The sequence below is a fragment of the Crotalus tigris genome, unplaced genomic scaffold, assembly GCF_016545835.1.
Source record: "Crotalus tigris isolate CLP2741 ecotype Arizona unplaced genomic scaffold, ASM1654583v1 scf7180000017775.1145084777:2100578, whole genome shotgun sequence".
Classification (NCBI taxonomy): domain Eukaryota; kingdom Metazoa; phylum Chordata; class Lepidosauria; order Squamata; family Viperidae; genus Crotalus; species Crotalus tigris.
The window spans coordinates 716,034-736,164 of NW_024096626.1; the positions used below are offsets into that span (position 1 = coordinate 716,034).

Here is a 20,131-nt window from a genome sequence, read left to right on the forward strand (position 1 = left end):
AGAGAGAGAGAGAGAGAGAGAGAGAGAGAGAGAGAGAGAGAGAGAGAGAGAGAGAATGCTATTCTCAATAACAGAAATGTAGTAAAATATATATATACAGCACGTGCAACTCTGCTCAAGGAGAAAGAAATAGTTGAAGAAAATTTATTTTCTTCATAGGGAGAAAAACCTTCATCAGGGTCCAGCCCAAACTGGGAATAAGCAAAATGGAGACTGCTTTAGAAAAAAGGTTGTAGTTTACTGAAAAGGAGAGCTAGACAGAAAGATGGCTCTGGGAAAGCTGACCACATGTAGTAGGGAGTAGTGGGTTTTTATACCTTCTTGAGCTTTTGTTTGGAATTGTTCCTGTGGCATGAACTTTGACCTGAATCTGAGTGTACCTTTCTGGTATTCTGATAGTGGTGGGTTAATCCTATTATGTCCCAAAGGTCATATCCTGCTTCCCTGGGGCTGTGGCTGCTGACTATTGGATTTTTGGTGTGAGGGATTGTTGATTCTAGGGATCTTTGTCTTTCTAATCCAAGTTTACTGGCTCCAATCTTTCTGACAAGATTATCACATCTGCATTTCTGCAGACCTAGTTTCTGTTTGGGGCACAGAGACTTGGGGGGGGGGGTTGCCTTTAAGATCCTTTGGGGAAATATATTCTGCCTTTTTAATATTTCCCAAAATATTTCTTTCTCTGGATTCTTCCCACAATCCCTCTTTGTGCCATAAGAGTGTGAATGACAGACTTTTACTGGCACAAGATTAAAATTTGATCTGGTCAGGGAGACTTGATAAACCAACTTTTAAAATGTTAATGCAAAAAAAAGGGAAGACACTAATAGAGGCAGCAGAAAAAGATCCCTGCAGTGGCTCCCAAAAGGGGAGCTTTTCAACCATGAAGGTCTAAAAGTCAGGGCAAAAATTCTGTTAGGTGGGGGGGATTATAGTGTCCAATATTCTGTGCCAATTATTTTAGATGTTTGATGCCACTTCAAGGCTTCAAGTCAGGTTTGCACATTCCTCCAAAATTCTTCACAGCCATAACCTCAGTACATAACTACTGACTGTCCATTTTCAAGGGCTGCTTTCTGAGCCTGCCTTAGGTCTTAGTTCAGTGCATCCAGGTTTGTGATGTTCAATTGAGGTTAGCCAGTGTGCAACCCAAGCTATTAAATTGCACACAGTGAGCCCTAGGACTCCCATTCTGAGTCTACCAGTGCAACATATTCAGGGCTTGGGTTTTGGAGATCTCTTTCCTGCTACCTCCTCAGTGAGAGCATATGAACTGCAAATTGCCTGAAGGGGGCTGATTCCCTCCCCTTGGAATTTGCAGGAAGTTGTGCATACAAAGCTTCAGTGCTATAGGGCAAGAACCAGGCTAAGGAGCTTTACTGAAGATAGGTGAAGGGGATAGCCTTAGTGTGATTCTAAATGGTGTGCACGCATGTGTGCATATAGCTACTTCTACAAAACAGGCAATACAAGCATTCTGGACAAATTTTCCAGACAGAAATCCAAGGTGTTCAATACTTGCTGTGCCAACCATTCCCAAATGCCATCCCTCCATGAATACATTCAAATGGTTTATTACAATACAAATGAGGCAAGAAAGAAAACCTTACAATGAGTTTATGCCCTCCCCCCATAGTCTTTCCAGGTTTCTTCTGAGGTTTCATGTGAGGGCCAATGGCTCCAGGACTCCTTCCTTCCTCTGTAGCTTTCACAGACATCTGGGGGGTGGTAGGACTTGGGAATATCTGTTCCACTCTGGTTGCATGGTGGGTTTCTAGTGGATGACTGGATTCAAACCCAATTCTCTGGCTCAAATGGATGGAAGCAGCATCTGGGTCAGTGTGCTTTGCTTGCAAAGATTGTGGGGGTTATCTGTGCAGGGCTGAAAGACATGAGAACAAGATCCCCTCCGCCCTTTCTGGGTGGACTCTCCCAAGAGAGGCATTACTGGTCAGACTTAGGCATGGAAAACAGAGGATAAAAAAATGGAGAATTGGAAAGGGGGAAATAACTTGCAGGCAGAGTTTGAAAGACATTAATACTATAGTTGTTAAAGAAACAGATAAGACCGGTCACAACAAAATGGGGACACTACAGATGAGGACAAGAGAGAGGCTGGATTCTGGTAAGAGAACAAAAAAATGAAAGGCCTCACTTCTGAAACTGAACATTTGCAACATGTTAAAGAGGACTTAAGGACTTGTAACTTGAAAATGCTGGGCAGCTTGAGAATGCTGAAAGCTCCAAATAATTTTATAAGCCTAGAATTTTTGTGTGTACAATTTGTGAGGGCATGGAGAATCTACCTTTAACATTTGTTTTAAAATAGACCACATTATTTAGAGATTGAAAAATGCTTATATGTTCCAGGATTAGTTCCATAGTAGTTTCACTGATTAATGATAGGATAAGAAAAGAAACTAAGAAGGTTATTTCCCTGCACAAACTTGAACTCATTAGGATCTTATAGCTAGACACACCTCATGTTTCAGGAAAAGGATAGACAGATAAAACCCACTTACAACACATACAGAAAAGAAAGAACGAAACCTTTCCTGTAGATGAACTTAAAACGTTCCCTCCTGACAATTTTGGGGTGTTCTTACAAGTACTGAGAGAGAAAGAAAAAAAAAAGAACACATTTCTCTTCACCCTGTTTGCTGGCCAGACAAACAGAGTGAAGATATTTTCCTTTTGGTGACTTATTTTAAGCAGAATTTTAAAATTCTTGTCTCTAGAGATTAGAGACACCCAACAGTTAACATTTACCTCAAGGACACACAAAGACTTTGACACACTTACAAACACAAATACAAGGAAAAAGGAACAGAAAAGGAAACAGAACTCTTAGTTTTACACATCCTGGTCATTCCCACCATAAATCTCCGTTAACTCAAATTAGAGAAGGCACAAATCTTAAACATATCATGTGGTTGCATAGAAAGAGAGGGGGGGGAGGGAGGGAGGGGAAACACTATTCCTATATTTTATTTCCCTTTTCCTTTTAAGTACCTTTATTTAGCCAAATTGGTTTCCCAACAAAGCCCTGAGCAAAGACCACTCTTTACATAATTGGTGTGCACGCTTCTTTTTCATTCCTGCCTGGATGGATAACCTTTTTTAGATCCCAGGCTTTTAACAGTCTCCCTAAAGGAGACATCAGCAGAACCTTAGAATCAGAGCTTCCCATATTTTCAGGCAAGACTCTGACCTGTTTACCCACAGTGAGTCTTTTTTTCTACTCTCCTGCATCCCCAGAGTGACTCTTTTCTGGAGTCCCCTGTTCTGGCAAGGCAATTTTTCAGCCCTTGCCCCTTGTCAAGGCGACTTTTGAAGCCACCCTAGCCTCTTGGCAAGGCAACTTTTGAAGTCGCCCTAGCCCCTTGTCCCAGTTTCAGACCACAAAGGGATCTGGGAGGACTCTGACGTCCTTTTCACAGAGTACTGTATGAGAGTCCCTCTTAGAAGAGTGGAACTTTGTCCAGTGGTTTCAGCCATTTGCCCAGGTTTGACTCTCTCACTCACTCATTCCATTCCATTTTCACACAGCCTCTCCCTTTTCCCTAACAAAAGGTCCTGCACTCTGGCCAAACCCCCATGCTTTCCAGAGTATGTTGCTTGAACAAATCTTTTGGTGGTTAGGAAAGACCAGAGGAAGCAAAATCTAACTGTGATTAGGAAAAGGGTCTTCTCTCACACAGAGACACACACACATTTCCTTCACTCCCCTGGGCTTTAAAGTTAAAATTTAGAGGTACTCACTTTCTTTCCAAAGCAGCCCTTGAACTCAAACTCAAAACTCCCTTTACTACCTTTGCTCCAAATGGGCAGGGCTTCGGAAACCCATCCACAGACACAAGGGGTCTGCTGCCAGTCTCAGTCCACTAGAGAGGTTAACTTAGAGTCCCATCCTGGGTGCCAAATTGTTGAAAGAAAAATCTTCATCAGGGTCCAGTCCAAACTGGGAATAAGCAAAATACAGACTGCTTTAGAAAAAAAAAAGGTTGTAGTTTATTGAAGAGGAGAGCCAGACAGAAAGATGGCTCTGGGAAAGAGAGAGAGTGGTGGGTTTTTATACCTTCTTGAGCTTTTGTTTGGAGTTGTTCCTGTGACAAGAACCTTGACCTGAGTCTGAGTGTGCCTTTCTGGTATTCTGATTGTGGTGGGTTAATCCTATTATGTCCCAAAGGTCATATCCTGCTTCCCTGGGGCTGTGGCTGTGGCTGACTGTGGATTTTTGGTGTGAGGGATTGTTGATTCTAGGGATCTTTGTCTTTCTAATCCAAGCTTCCTGGCTCCAATCCTTCTGACAAGATTATCCCATTTGCATTTCTGCAGACTTGGTTTCTGTTTGGGCAGAGAGAGTTGGCGAGGGGGGTTGGTTTCTGCCTTTAAGATTCTTTGGGGAAATATATTCTGCCTTTTTAATATTTCCCCAAATATTTCTTTCTCTGGATTCTTCCCACAGGGGAAAAGAAAAAAAAGATAAATTTAAATTCCTAGATGGTCTTGACTGATTGGCTGGTTTTATGTCAGCACTGACCCTACAGTAACCCCCTCTTGCTGATCAAAAGGATTAAAGACTCCCAGTCATATGCCTTGGCTGGAAAGCTTTGTCAGTGCTCCATCTATTGGCTTCCAAGGAGCTACTATTGCAATCTCTTCTGAGGACATCTGCACATTACCTGCAGCTTCCACTGACCTTCATTTAGAGTCAAAGATGTTTGGGTTGATAATTTACATTTTTTCTGAAACTGGCACTCTTAAGGGTGTAGGATTACTGCTCCCATATTTCCTAGCTAACTGAGCATCAAGGAGCTTATAGACCACTCTGTTGGTGGATTAGAAAAAACTGATTTAGAAAGATTATCAACTGTTATGTATTCTCTTCATAGTATTTGAGGGGGAGGGAGGAAATCTGGGAAGAATGTGGTATTATTAGTTGAATAGCAATGCTGTTGAATAAAAACTATGTTAAGGAAAACGTTGTTATAGAGGAGTATGGAGGGATCATTATTTTGGTGCCTATAACATCCTAATGTCAACTGATCAAGCCACTTTTCCTTGGTTGCTTCATGAATCCAACGATGCAGCTTTCTAAAGAGCAGAATAGATGCTGGATGTATAAATGGTCCTCAGTTATTGATTCAATATGAGACAACCTTTGGTCAAACATACTATCCCAATTGTAAAATGAGATTGAAAAACCAAATTATAAAGTACTCTAAATACTAATCATTATCATTACCAAAGTAGAGACCTGCAGCTACCAAGTACTGCAGTGATGCAGCCACACCCCACATGAACAGATTTCCAACTCAGACCTTCAGAGTCAGGAACTGGATCTGCTCTTTGGCCCGTACAGTGGAAAGAGAATTACAAAGAGGAAGGAATTTTTTTTCCTCCACTATCCTTTCTAAAGTATGCTCAAATTGAGATGAAAAACAGAAGACGGATCCCTAAAGAATAAAGGGGGGGTTGGTTTTTTTCTCCTTTTCTTTGTAATGTAATACCTTTTGTGATGAGACATTAATAAGGGCGCATACACACATATGTTTTATGCTCTTAATGCCAGAATCTAATGTCAGAATGTTATGCCCAGTTCTGAGCTATAAAAAGGAGGGTTAGAAAAAGTTATTTGCTTGCTTTTCCATTTTCCCTTTTTTCCTTTGATTTTCACGGTACATTCTCAACTTTCAACTTCCTACATTGCTTTCAGGGCTCAAAATCTACTGCTACAGATCTATGAAAAAGAGTTGATACGGTATTTATACTAGGAGATACAACTGCCATCTTCACACTGGTTGGAATTTCCTGGATGAAACATCCCTTGAGATCTTGTGAACTTTTCCTTGTTTTTTTTTTAAGAAAAGGAAATATGAATGTAGTGAGTAAATGAATATTTCCAAAGATGAAAGTTATTATATTTATACACACACATACGTATGTACATACACATACACACATAAATGTGTGTCTCAATGTGTCTCACTTTCATTCTTGAAATGTTAGGTGATAAATACATAAATTACATATTTCTTCCATTTTTAAAATTCAGAACAGTTTACAACAGTTATAAAACCAGTACTGCACGATAAAAACAATTAAAAGTCCATTATGAGATGGCATTAATAACTGATAAGCTAAACATAAAACTTGTCAAGTAAACTCCCTGTAGTGATTCAATGGGCAATTGTGGTTACTAATGATGGATCAGCTACAAGACTCTTCTCCACAGGCCTTATGATGTACTTTCCTCCCATCCTGGAGAATAGAAGAAAGCAGATTGCTTGAAAAAATCTCTGCCCCCTCCCTCCACAGCATTATTCTTGTCATGCCTCTGAAATGAGGCCAGCAAAAGGGTAGTTGTTTGTTAACTGTTTTGCTATTGCTTCTGCTGATTCCAGGATACCAAAGGAGGAGGAAGGGGAATCTTCTAATATCTGCCTCCCTACTCCCTAATATTATTGTAATTCTCAGGAAGAAAAATGTTGATTGCTATGGAGGTCTTTCCAGAAACTAAAGGAGAAATTACTAAGGGGACAGAAAGCCCCAGAGGCAGATCAGAGTGTGCAGTCCTGTGTTTGAGTCAACTGGAGCCCTGCACGTCCTTGGCCTCTCTTAGATTCACCAATGAGACGCTGAGGGTTCATAGGTAGTCCTTGCTTAATGATGGTAATTGGGAGCAGAATTTCCATCACTGAGTGACATGATTGTAAAGCACATCATGTGATCACGCCAGTCAGCGGCTGTCATAGTGGGCTCAGATTCAAAGTCAGGAGAGGAAACTGACAAAAAGCAGCCAGCTTCAGAATTGCCAACAGACAATGAGCAGTCAATTCCAGAGTCACCAGATGGACTGCTATCTGTGAGGCAGAGGACATTGAGTTTGCCAGCAACCAACAGACATGGCTGCCACTACTCTCCAAGATGGTGCAGAATTATTGCCCTCTCCTAATGAAGAGCTTGGCAGGGTGCAGAGCAAAGGCATTCTGCAAGACTGCTCACAAGGAAGTAGTCTCACCTCACTAAATGAGCAACAGTGGGTCTGCTTCTATTAAAACAGAACAGTAAGTTCAAGTTCTCTGTTGACGACAGCCATCCTTTAACAGTCAGGGTTTCTCAACCTTGGCAACTTTAAGACTTATGGACTTCAACTCCCAGAATTCCTCAGCCAGCAAAGCTGGCTGACTGCTTTAACTCCTATTCCATGAGCCTTGAGTCTTGAATCTCATGACCTTGACTTTGAAAACGGACTGGCTGACAAAGCTTTTACAAGCTCTGGCTCTCAGATTTCGACTGACTACTTCTCTGCTCACTACTTTAATTTTGGAACTTGTAAACCAAATTGCTGGACTTCGGGTGGGACTTGTATGTGTATGCAAACACATGCACTACTGCAACTGTATGTGTTTGCAAACCTGGATTAATAAAGTAAGCAAGCAACTTCTTCAGTTATTTGTATGTGCTTGGCCTGGGACAAGACAGTGATGGCAGTTCCAGGAGTCCTAGCTTTTTGCAAAAAAAAAAATTATTTTAAAATAATGACAAAAAAGAGGAACAAAGCTCAAATATAATTACGATAAAAATACATATACTGTTAAAAAAACAAAAATCATATAGAAAGTGTTTTAAAAACAAAAAAAGAACAAAGGAAAAAATAGTATATCATTTTAATTCTAATGAGTTACACTTTTATATATATCAAATGCAATTATTATTCAGATATATTTCTAATACATTTATATAGCTTTCTCTTTTTTAAGCTACTGTATTTTATATGAAGGAGTCCCATATTTCATTATATTTGTCTTCATCCATGGCAATTGACACATAGGTGGCAATTGCAATCAGGTCTTCAAACCATTGAAAGAGGCCATATATTTATCAGTTACTATCCTTAAACAAAACACTATGAGTGGTGAGAACCTCACCTGACTGCAACTTCTTACTTCCTGTCAGCTTCCCCACTGACTTTGCTTGTGGGGAAGCCAAGATGGAAAGTCACAAAATACTTACTCAATTTATAGCAGTTGTTGCAGAAATGACTATAATAGTTTTCTTTTCCTGGGTTCAAGAATAGATGAAAGTGGATAGTGTGATATAAAATGAAGAAGCCATTCTAGGGAGGAAGATAATACTAAACTTAATACAAAATCATGAAAGATAAGGATATTTCAATGGCAACAAAGAACAGAATAATTAAAATGATTTTTCGCACTCTACTAGAAGCATGGAGCACAAAACTGAAAAAATAAGTAAAGCAATGATTCCATATCATATCCAGTATGGTGTATATTTATTAAAAAGAGACATTGAAGAACTGCCATAGAAAGAATATCCCTCGGATTTTTTTTTTTTTAATTTGGGGACTGTTATTAACATAAAATATACTGAAAGAAGACCAAACAGTTCTGGATCAAATAAAAATGGAGTACTCCCCTGAGGCAATGAGCAGCCAGGAGGCTGTGATGCAAGCAGACAATGGACTAGATAAAAAAAACTATGTTCTGACTATAGGAAGTAGACAGGAAAGACAGGGGCTCAAGTAGACAGGCTGGGTTAGCAAGATTATTGCAATGTTCTAGGAAGTGCTACAAGTTATTGCTGAGGATGACTCTAGACAGCAGTCATTTGTTCATGCAGTCGATGAAGCCACATGGTGACAACTAATCAATGCTTTATTCTCCTACTCCAATTCCAAGCAAAAGCAAAAGGCACGCAGGCCTTTTTATAGGGCTTGAAGCCCGGACAGAATGAACCAATAAGAGTTCTTCTTCCTTCGTGCCTTGCGCATGCGCACAAGGCTGGCGCCACTCTGTCTGGTCCCAGGCAGCTTTTAGAATGCCCTGGACCATTTGCAACAATTATGGGCCTGCTGAGTTTCCTCATCAGGCCCAGGACACAGCATACTGTTTTTTTCACAAACGCTATTTCTGATCCTTCATCACCATCCCTCTACATTTGAGTTATTTTCATATTCCATAGGTCTTTCTCTAATCAATCAAAATGTTTTAAATGTCTGTTTAAACACTATTTTGTATCATCTGAAGATTTGATATGAAATAATCTAAGATTAATGTTTTTTTAAAAAAATTGAATTCTTTTGGACCTATTCTGGTCCTAGGTTATTCTATGTAACATCTCACTCTAGATGGTATTAACAAACGTAAGAGTACTGTTTTCAAGTCAGCTATAGATACACTTAAAGGGGCGCAATGACTCAGCAGTTAAAAATGCTGTGTCAGCCCTGCCTCAGCCTGCACATCTAAATAAAAATTATCCTTGACTCCATTTGTTGCAAAAGGTACAGTTTTATTAGAAGTTAAGAAAAGCAAAGCCAGAACTGAAATTCATATACCAAATCCCCAAGTGTAACTTTCCCCCTCTTAGGCATTTCCCACTGCTGTCCCCCACCCCATCATCCAATCAATTTCAAAGAATATGTTTTTGAAATGGTCACTCCGGGTGTAGGCTGGTTTGCAGCAGCATTCTTCTCCCAGGGGAATGACCTTGAAACACTGTCTTGGAGAAATACACTTCCATTACTTTCACTTTCCCCCTAAGCATTCACCACCATCCCCAGGGTCCATGGTAGACTGGTAGCGGGCAATAGCAGGAGCACAGGCCTGAGGTGGCAGTTCTGACACACGGAGCTTATCAGCTGGAAAGCTGACAGCCCAGATTCGAGACCTGAGTGCTACGCAACAGGATGAGCTCCTATCCTGCCTATCTGGCAGTTCAAAAGCATGCAAATGTGAGTAGATAAATAGCTACCACTTTGGTGGGAAGGTAACAGCATTCCATGCTCCTGTGATGTCTCCTTTGAATGATTCCCCAGATACCTCCTCAGATGTCAGCTCAGGGGAGAATGAGCCAATTCCTAGCATGAATGGAACCAAGTTGATTGATGGCTCTGAACGGCCAGCTGGAAGGGATTTGGCTGAGGCTCCAGCTGGGGAAAGCTTGCAGTGGCAGATGGCTACCAAAGAGGAGGAACTGCCTTCTGCACCTGATCCAAGATCATGTAGGGCAGAGAAAAGGCAGGAGCAGAGAAGGTCAGCCCGACTATTCAAGAAGAGAGGGCCCTGCTTGTCTTGATGGGCTGCACCAGAAGCTGGCTATTTATCACAGGAGAAAAATGGAGGCATTGCTGGGAACAATGTGTTTGTTTTCTAGCTGTGTGTTTGGTCATCGTGATTCCTGCTTCACTCTGGATTGACACCGTGTTTGGAATTGAAGACTCAGAAGTTTTCTTGCCCCATGAGCTCTCTTGTATGTAGATTTACATTTTGCCTGGTGGAATTAGGTTTGTCTGGCAAAATTATTTTGTTCGAGCAACTTTTAAGTGCCTTGTGGACTATTGGACCATTGCTCTGTGGACTAACCTTGGTTTGTTCATGGCTGGATTTGATTGGGACAGTTCTGGGTTCTTGGTGAAGGGAATTGCTGGGGAATATTAATAAACTCACTAGACCACAGTTACGAGCGTGTGTGTGAGTGAGCAGGGCAGTACAGCACTTTGGCACCTAATCATGCTGTCCACATGAATTTGGAAATGTTTTCAGACAACGCTGTCTCTCTCAGCTAAGAAAAGGAGATGAGCACCGCTCCCCTAGAGTCGGACACAACTGGATAGGGGAAACCTTTACCTTTATCTCTTTATATACTTGGTTATAATATCCAGCCACGACTGAAGAAATAGTGTGGGATGACAGGATTAGGTACGATCTTTGTTTCAACAGTGCTGCTAGGAATGTTCTAACTCTGCTATAGCAGTGTAACTGTAATTTAGTGGCAGGTAGCTTAATAGCACATTAATAGCACACCAGCATGAGTTTCTTTGAAAATCTGAATTAAACTTCTCTCAAAAATTTACTAAACTATGAAATGACTAAATTGTAATACTCTAGGAATGTTAATGTTAATGATATTTCAGATTTGCTGGTTATTCAACATGTTAGCCATTCACCTGTATTTTATTATTTATATTTGTGGAGGGTTTTTATTATACAGGTAGTCCTCGGCTTACAACCACAATTGAGCCCAAAATTCTTTTGTTAAATAAGACATTTGTTAAGTGAGTTTTGCCCCATTTTATGACTTTTCTTCCCATAGTTGTTAAGTGAATCACTGCAGTTGATAAGTTAGTTATACAGTTGTTAAGTGAATCTGGCTTCCCCATTGATTTTGATTGTCAGAAGGTCACAAAAGGTGATCACATGATCTGGGGACACAGCAATGGTCATAAATATGAACCAGTTGCCAAGCACCTGAAGTTTAATCGCATGATCATGGGGACACTGCAAATGTCGTAAATGTGAAAACAGCTCATAAATTGCATTGTTCAATGCTGTTGTAACTTTGAACGGTCACTAAATGAACTGTTGTGAGTCATAGACTATCTGTAGTTTATATGTTGTTAAATCTGTATGTATGTCAGTTTAAAAAACAGAAAAAGAAAAAAAATCAGCAAATCATAAAAGTATTGAAACTATTGCTTCAAAATGTTCAGGTTTTCTACAACAGAAAGCTTGGGCAAAGATGAGCTGATGCAGAGAGTGGTGTGAATTTTAAAGAAAGATGACAGATCTCTCTGCTAATAGCTACTTGATCGGAGCTCCAGTGTTTCCTTTTAATAAAAAAGAATCTAGAATTAAAGTGTGTCTCAGCAGATGGCAGTATCTGGCTAAACCTGAACTAACCTGATCTGAGATGAAAAGCTAAACAAGATCAGCTTTGGGAGACCCTGTAGCCTAACCAGATACCTAGGAAAAAATATATAACCTGGGATAACTTACTTGAAAGGTCACCGGTTAGAAAATCAGGAAGGAGACAATAGCAAATCACTTCTATACTATTGCCAAGAAAACTATAAATGTGTCCACCCGGTCACCAGGAACTGAGCTGAAAGCCTCTACACATTTTAGCATAAAAGCATAGAGATGCCTGTAGTACAGGCTCATTCCTTAAAAAGAGGAAATACATCAATAGCAACAAAAGTCACAAAATGTAATTGACAAAAGACAAAAAGCTATATGTATAGAACATTAGAAAAAAAATATTGCAATTTTAAAATAATCTCTCTTATACTAGAAGGAATCTGTGATCAGTGCTTGTGCTGTCTGCTATCCAGATGTGAACTGCTACTAAGCAACCTTAGGGCCTACATACTTCTTTCTCTGATAGAACAGGACTTCATATAAGGATGCTTCAAAACAGAAGGCAGACATGTATAGAGAGGTGGCCATATTAAGCAAGCATGATTTGATATTATTGCTGCTGTTTAAGAGTCTCACTAGTATCATCCTCAATTTTCTGAACTTTGAGGTGGAGGAATGAAGCCCCATGAATATAAAACAACTGTTGTTTTAAATCAGTGTTTCTCAACCTTGACAATTTTAAGGCATGTGGACTTCAACTCCCAGAATTCCACAGCCAGCAATGCTGGCTGTGGAATTCTGGGAGTTGAAGTCCACATGCCTTAAAATTGTCAAGGTTGAGAAAAACTGTTTTAAATGGACCTCTCCATTGTTCCCCTCACTGTTTCATCATGAATTATGTGAGATTCCAGCCCAGAGAGGAATAAATGCATTTAGCTTATTGGTGTTATAACAAAGCTCCTTGGTGATGATGCAATGTCAGAAAAAAAGCTTTTTCAGTTATTGATTTATTGATTACTTGTCTAATATGTATAGTCACCTAACTCACCAAAAACAACTCTAGGCAGCATATAGCAAAACTAAAAGCAATGAATAAATACATAAAACCACTGTGTCACTAGTTATGGAAGCTACTTGAGTGCTGCTAGTACTCACTTTGCTTTGGTGGTGCAAATATGAATGCAGAGGGCAGATAGGGAAAAATACTCCTTTAAAAAAATCCTCAGTTCTCATGCATGATATTAATGTCTTTAGCCATCTAAAATTGTATCATGACGCTTCCATCTGATGAATAAAATCTAGAACTGTTCCCATAAATCACCACAGGTTTGGGGAATCACTTATATCTGCATTGTGACGATAATGAAATCCAGCATTTGAGTCTCTGTTATTGTAATTCACTGATGAGGGAATCACAGCAAGCCACAGAAAGAGGGGAATAACTCATTATTTCAGCTGATCTATCTCTATTGACAGGTTTGGATAGTTTGTTTATTTCTGTTCTATGTGTTTGTTGCTGTTGCATTTATTTATTTATCTGAGGAAAAGACATGATCAATCATTCTTTCTCCCTGAGGAAATGTTGCAGGAGCAGCCAGACATGTTAGGGTTATGCTCAGAACAGAAGCCATTTAGCATTCAGTGACAAGGTACAGTAACTGCCTGAAAGATACTCTGTGGTAGAAAAGGGGTGAGCCCACTCTCATTTGTGGAGTCATCTGGAATATAGTAGAAGTACTGGTGGCCAAGGCTGATATTCTCATGGCAATACAGGAAAAGAATCCATAATGGAATGTTATTCTTTTCTAAATATTGCGGAGTTCACAATTCAAATGGCCTGTGGCTTAATGAAGCTCTTGCCAATAGACCTGATATTAACATATATGAAGAGAGCAATCTCGTTTTTCTCGCCATGCACATGTACACATAATCCGAACTAGGCTGTGTTGTCTCTCTGTGTCAGAGGGTATATGCATAATATGGGTATATGCATAATTATGTATGTATTTATTTATTTTTGTCATATTTATTTAGCGTATATCGGATCCTTTGAGAGCTGTATGCAATGAAATTTCATTTTAATGTATGCCGATTAGTATACATTCACCGTGACAATAAAGTTATTATTCTGTTCTATTCTTCTATTCTAAAAGGACATAACTTGCCATGCAGCAATCTGTGGCACATGGGCAGAAATGATTTGGAAGGTACCATAGGAAGTGGCTGCTAGACTGATTATCAACATCAGGCAGAACTCTAGCATGAACAATAGCTCTTTCTAGCCATTTGCCAATTTCTGGCCTAGCTAGCTACAGTAAAAGGTTTTGAGAAATCTATAAACTCTCTCACACACACACGAACAATTTGAAAAACAAATACAATTTCCAAAATAAAATTTACTTCTCTTGACCTGCTGAACTTTAAGAAACAGACTATATGGCCAGAGCTGGAATAAATTTGTTTATTTATAATATGTTGCTATTTTTATTTATTTACTGGACCTGCTGTTCTGATAAATTAGATGTCATATAACACTTGTTCCACATAATTTGGACTGTAACAGAAGTAAAGGGCCAATATATAGTATCTGGAGGATATAACATTGAAAACCTATTTTTGGGTAGGACAGAGTTTATTAATAAAACTCTATCATATCTATAGCTGAAATCATCTCTTTGGGTACTGAGATTAAATATATTAGAATTGATTCAAAGACTATATTAAGGGGAAAAAATCATGAAGACTGACCTATCAACAGCTATTGGCACTGAAATAGAAAAAAACAATCACACCTAAGAAGTCATGTCTTCCTTCCTTCAGCTGGCCAATGCTGAAAATAAGAATCTGGACTGAATATATATGACCTGTTTATTTCAGAATGAATACTTAGTTTGCTAATGATTTTCTCTCATCAACATTCCAATGATCAGGAATATAACATCAGTTTAGTATGTAGACAGATTATTGCTATACTATTTCTTACATCTCCAATTTTTCACAAAATACATTCAGTGAAAAATGCAGCAGCATGTTGGATTGAACATGTGAAGGTGACAGTATTCCAGCTGAGCTATTCAAAATCTTAAAAGAGGATGCAGTAAAAGTGCTACACTCAATTTGCCAGCAAATTTGGAAAACTCAACAGTGGCCACATGATTGGAAAAGGTCAGTTTACATTCCAATTCCAAAGAAAGGAAATGCCAAAGAATGTTCAAACTATCGCACCATTGCACTCATTTCACATGCAAGTAAAGTTATGCTTAAAATCCTACAAGCTAGATTCCAGCAATATGTGGATTGAGAACTTCCAGAACTACAGGCAGGATTTCAAAGAGGCAGTGGAACTAGAGATCAAATTGCCAACATATGCTGGATCATGGAGAAAGCTAGGGAGTTCCAGAAAAACATCTACTTCTGCTTCATTGACTATGCAAAAGCCTTTGATTGTGTGGATCACAACAAATTGTGGCAAGTTCTTAAAGAGATGGGAGTATCAGACCATTTTATTTGTCTCTTGAGAAACCTATATGCGGGTCAAGAAGCAACAGTGAGAACTGGACACGGAATCACTGATTAGTTCAAAATTGGAAAAGGAGTTCGGCAAGGCTGTATTCTGTCACCCTGCCTATTTAACTTATATGCAAAGCACATTATGAGAAAGGCAGGGCTAGATGAATCAAAAGTTGGAATTAAGATTGCCGAGAAAAATATTAACAACCTAGGATATGCAGATGATACCACGCTAATGGCACAAAGTGAAGAGGAACTAAAGAGCCTCTTGATGTGGGTGAAGAAGGAGAGTGCAAAAGTTGGCTTGAAATTCAACATTAAGAAAACCAAGATCATGGCATCCGGCCCTCTCAATTCCTGGCAAATAGATGGGGAAGAAATGGAGGTAGTGACCGATTTTATTTTTCTGGGCTCCAAGATCCCCTCAGATGGGGACTGCAGCCAAGAAATTAAAAGATGCTTGCTCCTGGGGAGGAAAGCTATGGCAAATCTAGACAGCATACTAAAAAGCAGAGACATCACCCTGCCAACAAATGAATGTTTTTTGCTGGAAAAAGGAAGGGATAAAGGAAGCACTGAACCTCCCAAATTTTGTTCATTTCCACCTATAGAATCACAATTCTTGTTCAACTCCACCTAAAGAATCACAATTCTTTTCATACACTTTCCTAAATACCCTTAACAAGTCAATCCCCATGTAGTTGCTGTTTCTTATTGTATTTTATTGCTCTGCATAAGACTGCTTTTCCTGAAAAGTGTGATAGGTATTTATATATGGTTAAGGCTCTAAAATTCCTTAAAACAACAACCTTGAGATATTTGACTTCATTCTTAATTTGGACAACAAGACGGCAACTTGTACACAGCATGTTATTTTAATTCCAACAAACAGCCTGGAAATTAAAGCTTTTTTGCTCTTTCTTGTCTCTTACTGCTTGAATTGCAGGTAGTCCTTGACTTACAATACTTCATTACTGACTGTACAAAGTTACAACGGCACTGAAAAATGTGACTTATGACCTTTTGTGTTTCAGAGTTATGATCTTTGCAGCATCCCCATGATCACGGGATCAGAATTCAGGTACTTGGTAACTGCTTCATATTTATGACCACTGCTGTGCTTCAAGGTCATGTGATCACCTTTTATGACCTTCTGACAAGCAAAATCAAATGGGAAGGCAGATTCACTTAACAACCGTGTTACTAACTTATCAAGTGCAGTGATTCACTTAACAACTGTGACAAGGACGTAAAATGGGGCAAAACTCACTTAACAAATGTTTCACTTAACAGAAATTTTGGGCTCAATTGTGGTCGTACATTGAGGACTATCTGTATATTGATTCAAGAGGACAGTATATTTGATTGCTTAATGGTTTCATTTGTTATGTATATTTTTAATTGGGTTCACCATGTGTGTTTTACTTATTTTCTCTCCATATATATTTTGTAAAAATCTTGGTAGCCTTTTTATAAACTTGGGTGCATAGAACTGAATGCAATATACTCTTGAGTGGGGCTGACCAAGGCAGAGTAGAGTGGGATAATTGCTTCCCACTATCTGGACTCTGTGCTTCTCTTGATGGTCTTCAAGATGTCACTGACCTTCTCTGCAGCTGCATGATACTGTTGGGACATGTTGAGTTTGTGATCCATTATTACACCCAAGTCCTTGAAATTAAAAATATAGGTGTAGACATGCTATGTACAGGTCATAGCTCCTGGCTAAACAACTGAATTTATTATTAATTTAATTTGTATATACAATTTATAACCCACATTTTTCATATTGAAAATCAGGTATGGATACAAGTTCACCTATGCATATATGATTAACTGGAAGCTTCCTTTCCAGAAAGGCCTGAAGCTTCTGTATTTCACTTTTCAATGTTTGTCCTATGGTTTCTACATGTTGACTGTAATGCTGCTTTTATTATAATTAGCTATTTTACTTGTATGTTTTATCGAGTGTTACTTTTTCATAGATCTTATTGTTTCTTCCTCACATCCCCCCTCCCCCCCATCAAACCTAGGAGTTCTGATAGTCAAAGCTTACAGTACAATAATATCTTGGTTTTTTAAAAAAAACAAAAACAAAAAGCTCAATAAATTGGGCAGGAGAGGGGGGGGTTGAAGGGAAAGATATCCTATTGTTTATAGAAAAATAGCCAAGAAATTTTCTTGCATTAATTACATAGGCTATTGTAAGTGGGATCCACCTGAAATTTAGAATAGAATAAGAACGTGATCGTGAAATGTACTTCAGCAGATTAACAATACTTTCACTTCAATAGAGAGAAGCTACAGAACATTCAATACACCAAAGGGAAACCTGTCCTGCAGCAGAGAGTAGCCTACTTCAGGCAGCAATAGGCACTGTCTCTGCTAGGCAGTTGGCACTAGGTTTTCATCTACCTTCTGAATTTACCTGGAAAGAAGTGGGACCACTGGAAGACTCACAATGCTGGTCCTCAAATAGTCCAGCTTCTTTCATAAATTTACCAGAAGAATTATGGATTAAAAAACGCTATATAAATAAAATCAATCATTGAAGAAAGTCAATACAGTAAAGAATACCATTAGCTTAGATGGACGTATAAAATTTCTGTGTGCATTAATCTGGATTTTTAAAAGAATCTAAAAGGCAATTTTTTGTATTTTCCAGTTAGTGATATTGATTATTCTTGGAATCAAGTATCTTTTTTTCTATAAGTCATTATTACATTTGGAATTACTACAGCTTCTATTTGTGAGATTCTATCCATAGTTTAATTATCCTTGTAGATTTTATATTTTCATTTTACAACAACTTTGAAACTGCTGCGACAGGGGATAGTTTAACCCACAAAATGGTACTGTCAATGTTAAGGCCCCAACCACTATAGACATTCAATAAAGAACAAAAAAGAAACACACACTGGAAAAGATCTCACATATCCAGAAGTGTCCACTTGGCACCTTCTCTCCTGGTCAACTGAGAGAATCTTAAGAGGCAGCATTCCTTGAAGGCTTGTGTGCTTAAAAGTGGACCTTGTGCTGAGAAGTATGGAAGAAGTGGGGTACCTTTCTGGGCTGCAGGTTTTTTTCTCTTTGAAGAAAGGATTTTCAAAAAATATGAAGGCACAGATGGAAGGAGGGAAAAAAGAATAGAAGGCCTTTCTCAGACGATGTTTTTTGCAAGGTAGAAGCTACATATCCTCTACTCTCCCAAAGCATCAGATAGTTGTCTATCTGCAAGTCTTGTCCAGGACTCCTGCCCAGGGGTTTGTCTTGTCAAAAACTTAATCTCAATGAATTAATCCTTTCACTCAAAGGCTGATTTAGTAAAATTATCTCCCTTTGTTCAATTTTCTCGATTGAGAAAGCCTAGCAAATAAACCAGTCCAGCTTGCCTGACATGCTGATTTATACAAGGACAACAGAGGAAGAAAGCACTCCTATATCTTTAATTTTGGCTTTCACCAATTCACTTACCTGCCCTTCAAAATTTTAGAAGTGGAAAATAAGGTCAACCTTGGTCACAAACAAATAGAACACAGTCCTAAGGGGTGGTATAAGACAGGCGTGCTAGTTGTTATTTCTCATCTTTTCTGCAGACATTCAAGGAGTTTATATGGATCTCTCTTTCTCCATTTTATCACCATAGCAACCCTATAAGGCAGCTCAGGCTCATAAAGAGTAACTGGTCCAGAGTCACTCAGTAGATTTCTATGGCTGAGCATGGATTTGAATCTGGATCTCTGCTTTAACTACACCATGTATCACCTTACACACACTTAAGGCATAAAGATGACTCAGTTTTTCCTTCTTACAATATTTTAAAATTATTTTGCTCCCATTGGCCAGCAATGCAGAATCACCAATTATTCAGGGACACTTTATCTCAATTCCTTACTCTCAGAAAGAAGTAATGCGAGCAAGAATCCTTGAAGAGTTCCTGTACTTGGTCAAATAGTTATTTGCCACCAACTGTATCAAAACAGAATGGCATCAGCAGAGATTCTCCAGGGCCATCTTACGCTTAATTTCTTATTCTCCAGAGCAGCCAGTATCATAGGAAAACCAAAAGCAACTGAACTGGAAAAGAGGGGCCCAGGGGTTTGAGGGGAAGGGGGAGGGCTGGTTGGAAGACACCATAACTGATAATAGCAAGATCTATTGTCTGAGCCAGATGACTCAGCAAGGTTTATAGTAAGGCCAGTGATAAGGTCCTGAAGGTGCCATAAGGAAAAGGTGCCAAATGATAAGAGAATGAGTATATACCTAAGGCAAAAATATATACTGCACACTACCTATGTAAATTGTTCCATTCATGCTTTTAGAAGGCATTGGTTCCATTGTTTTCAGTTCAATAACTGAGCAAGGAAATAACCAAAATGGGACTGAATTGTAAACATAATATCTTTATAATAAGAAGTATGCCTTATTAAGGAAATAACAGGAATACTCTCTGCAAAACCAAGATGCATAATGCAGAAATAAAATCTCCTCTCTTTTCTCTTTGAAATAAGCATTTATCCATTACCACCGAACTACAAGAGAATGCATACCTTGTATATAGCTGCATCAAATCTACCTGTGAGTTCTTTTTCCATTCCTTGCAACAATCATAAAACTTGCCTTTTCTTCCCTCTTCTCCATGGCCACAAGCCCTGCCCCTCAATCCCAGTTTGGCACCGCCCTGTGGCTGTCTTCACTAAAGCACTCTCTCCTCCCACTAAGCCAGCCAGCACCTCCTCCAGCTGGCGAGCAGCAAAGGGCAAAGGGCAAATGCCAGCTGCCATTCAGTCTCGCCCTCAGTTTTCTCTCAATGCAAAGGCAAAAAGAAACCAAACAAAAGCAACAGCCTCTGTGCAGGGGAAGCAGTAAAGCCATCCCACAGAGCAATCTGGGAGCTGTGGCAAGGGGACATAATGCCTTGGCTGCAGAGGAGAGGGGAAATCCCGAGGGCCACAAGT

The 20,131-nt window shown here is 39.3% G+C and overlaps 1 long non-coding RNA gene across 2 annotated transcripts; it reads right to left on the reverse strand.

Moving 5' to 3' along the window:
* Positions 1-653: 653 nt before the first annotated feature.
* On the reverse strand, positions 654-19,823 carry LOC120307393. Of its 2 annotated transcripts, XR_005556513.1 has the most exons (4): positions 19,724-19,823; positions 8,020-8,122; positions 3,763-3,961; positions 654-1,882 (listed from the first exon to the last, which is right to left on the reverse strand). It is a non-coding gene; the product is annotated as an uncharacterized LOC120307393 (long non-coding RNA). The 2 variants fall into 2 exon arrangements; XR_005556512.1 differs by lacking the exon at positions 654-1,882 and having other exon boundaries at positions 3,062-3,961.
* Between the last annotated feature and the right edge of the window lie 308 nt (positions 19,824-20,131).